Consider the following 3,994-nt stretch of genomic DNA (forward strand, 5'->3'; position numbering starts at 1 on the left):
AATATGCAAATGCAACCTACATGAACACTCTGTTTTTGTGGAAATTTTTGAAATTTTTCAAATTTTTATGGCTTTTCTATGCAAATAGATGAATGCTATCTCAAACATGATATAATGCAAAAATTTGAAATAAGAATCACAGAAAACATCATCAGATACATCATCTCAAACCCTCCTCCAAACTTAAATTACACAGCCCCTGTGTAAGAAAATTTGAAGTAGGATTTGAGAATCATAATAGAGACAAATGCAAGGATGATATGGTATATACAATGGAAATGTTAGAGTACCTCAGTAGTAGAGAAGGACTCGGTGCTCGCGACGGCGGATCGAGTGAGATGATGGTTGGTTCCGGGAGCAGCTCCACTTCGTCGTCGATCGAGTGGGAGTGATGGTTGGTTCCGGGAGCAGCTCTGGTTCGTCGTCGATCGAGTGGGAGTATTTAACACCGGATCGAGTCAGAACGTCGTCGAGATGTGGCTAGTTCGAGTCGTCGGCAAGAGCTTCACGAGAGCTCCTCTTCTATTGCTTCATTCCATGTCTGCAAAACCCAACACTCTGCTATTTGTATTTTTTTCATTTGCCACTTTAGTTGGCCATACTCCCTTCTGTGGATTCCTGAACAGCAGGAAACGAAAAACAAAAATTAAAAACACAAGATCCTAGATTGTATTTAGGGAGAAAACGGCTAATTCCCCCCTGAACTTAGTTGCTTTATCGTATTCATACACAGATCTTTGGAGTGTGTCTAAAACTACATGAACTTAACAAAAATTTAAATTTTCCACATGAACTATCGAAATCAAGCCAAAACCATGAAATCGAGTAATGGTGTTACTGTTCCATTAATATATGATGACTGGATGCCACACTGGACCTTAAACGACGTCGTTTTATTGTTTTAAGAAAAAAAATCAACTTGTTCAGAATAGGCAGTTGAACCCCCGACCTCTAATACTCACGACCAACCATAAAATAAGCTAAACTACCGTAACTTTTCGTTAAATATGAAATGGATAAAATATATATCTAAGACAACGCAGAAATTATAAAAGAAAAGGAAACCCTTTTCTCTGCTTTTGTTTTCTCTTCTCCGATAACATTGCGACTGTGACTGTTAATTTTTCATGGATTGGATTAAGAATTGGGATTTTTTTGTTAGTTAAGATCAAACTTGATTAAAATCATGTATAAAATCCGATCCTTAATAGTTGAAATTGATTTTATATAAAAAAATAAATTGTAACTGAAATTGAATTGGGTGATAAATATCTCAGCTCTTGACATCGTTATTTGAAATTAACCTCTGCAGTTGATATATGACATCCTAATTTGAAATTGAATTGGGTGATAAATATCTCAGCTCTTGACACCATAAATATCCCAATTGTTGAAGACGCGGCGAAAGAAGTGCGTAGAAACAAGAAAACGAAGATCGGGGGAGAAGAAAGGATAAGCTTTTATTGTATAAGTAATATATACGTTGTACTTGTACTATTTGTTACTATAGCTCAGCTGCTAAATCGCTCACGTGCGTTAGAGATCTATGGTTCGATCCTTGAGTTTTGGAAATTTATTTTACTTCAGTTTTTTTCTTAAAACAATAAAACGACGTCGTTTAAGGGTCCAATGTGGCATCCAGTCATCATATATTAACGGAACAGTAACACCGTTACTCGATTTGATGGTTTTGGCTTGATTTCGATAGTTCATGTGGAAAATTTAAATTTTAGTTAAGTTCATGTAGTTTTATGCACACTCCAAAGATCTTTGTATGAATACGATAAAGCAACTAAGTTCAGGGGGGAATTAGCCGTTTATAGTTTTGGGACTTCCTCCCAAGTGAGCTTGTTTAAAGTCTCTGAGCTTGACTTTGCATACTCCTTATGCTTTGGGAGGTTCATAGAGAGGTGGTGAGCTCCCCTCTGGTATGTCTTGTCTAGCTAGATACTCTTTAACATTCTGCCCAGGTTCAACAACAAATGAACTGCTCTTCTTCATTATCCCAAACCTCCACTTTAATTTCCTTGAAGGAGAACTTCTCATTGTACCTTGGAGCTTCTTTATTTGCCCACTCATCTCCTTCACCATAGCTGTTAACTTTCTCACTGAATCCCCTAGAATCTTGGTAGTTTGGAGTTCAGACAAACTGTCAAGCGCGGGAGGACTTGTCTCTTGCGGTTGGTGAAGTTTAGGAAGTAGGTCATGACGCTTAGGGAGAGCAACAACTGTACTCAAGTTGGAACACGGTCGAGTGCCCCTTCGAGTTTTTTCTTTGGTAACCCAAACTCCTGTTTCTGCCTCATTCACACCCTCAAAGATGTCAAACCCAGCTTTCTGATCTTTCTCTTTAACCACGAAGGTCTGCCCATCAATAGTTGGCTTCTTCTTAGCATCCATGATATCAAACTTCATCTTGACATTCTTATCCAGATTGAGATCAATCATCCCCTTCTTGACATCAATGACTGCTCCAGCTGTAGCTAAGAAAGGCCTTCCCAGGATTAGTGGATCTTTAGGCTCTTCATCCATTCCCAGCACCACAAAGTCAGTAGAAATCTCAGCTTGTCCAATTTTGATGGGCAGGTTCTCTAATAGACCATGAGGCAATCTAGTAGTCCTATCAGCCAATATTAAGCGGAGGTTGCATGACTTGTATTCGTTGAATCCTAGCCTCTGAGCTACAGAGAGTGGCATGAGGCTTACTGAAGCACGAAAGTCGCATAGGCACTTTTGAAGGCCAATGGACCTAGAGAACAAGGCAGGGTGAAAGAACCAGGGTCCTCTAGCTTCTTTGGGATAATCATCTTCTGAATAACAGCCTTGCATTCATGAATAACTTCACCTATGTCATGCAATACCCTCTCATCTTCCAGAGCCTTAGCTTTAGCTCGTTTAGCTATCTCCTCCTTCTCTTTGGTCCTTTCTGTTACCAAATCAGTTCAAAACTTTTGATATTGAGGCACAAGTGCAAATGCATCAAGCAAAGGCATCCTAAGTTCAATCTCCTTGACTTGGTTTTCAAACAGAGTTTTATACTTCTCAGTAAGCTGCTTCTTAAACCTCACTGGAAATGGTAGAGGTGGCTTGTATGGTGGAGGAATGAATCTCACAGGTTTATCCTTGGGAGCAGCGGGTTCTTTAGTAGCTTCAGGATCAGATTGCTTGGCTGACTTAATTGGATCCTTGAGCACCTCGACGGGATCCTTTATCTGAACTACATCTTGAAGAAAATCCTCCCCATCTAAACTCTCATTGTCCTCAGTTTGGGTGGTGATGGCATGGATAGTAGCATAGTCTTTGGGATATTGAACTGCTTTTCCAGGTAGTTGGCCAAGTGTTGGGGTAGAAGTAGAAACAGTCTTGCCTTCCATGTACTTCATCTTGGAGTTAAGAGCTTCAAACTTGACATTAAGATCATTGTATGAACACTCCATTCGCTGACTGAGTTCAGCAAACTTCTTAGCAGTATCCAGAGATCCGCTAGCTTGACCCTGAAGAAGTTGTTGCATCATTTGCTTCATTTCTTGATCTGGGGCTGGAGTAGGCTGTACTGGTTGAGGGCGGAATCCTGGTGGTGGTCCTGAGGGAGCTTGGTAACCTTGCTGGAACTGTTGTTTAGGGACGAATCCCTGATTGTAAGGCACAAAAGGTTTTTGTTGACCTTGTTGTTGCTGCTGAGGAGGGTACACCTGATCATGTGGATTTGCAACGTTGGTGCTCCGGTAAGACAAATTAGGGTTCGTCTGATAGGGGTTATAACCCTTGTTGTATCCACCTTGATTCTGGACGTAGTTGATCTCCTCAGACTGCTCACCCTCCCCATCTTGGACGTGAAAATGTTCACCCTCAGATACGAAGTGGATGCTCTTTTGTTGGTTAAGCAAGAGGCGGTCAAGCTTCTCATTGACACTCTTGAGGTCCTTCTTGTACTTCTCCTCAGACCCAGCGTCGCCGCGAAATGTGCGGTCATAATCCTCAGTGTAGTTGCCGT

Source organism: Camelina sativa, chromosome 2 (assembly GCF_000633955.1).
Source record: "Camelina sativa cultivar DH55 chromosome 2, Cs, whole genome shotgun sequence".
In the NCBI taxonomy this organism is placed as follows: Eukaryota; Viridiplantae; Streptophyta; class Magnoliopsida; order Brassicales; family Brassicaceae; genus Camelina; species Camelina sativa.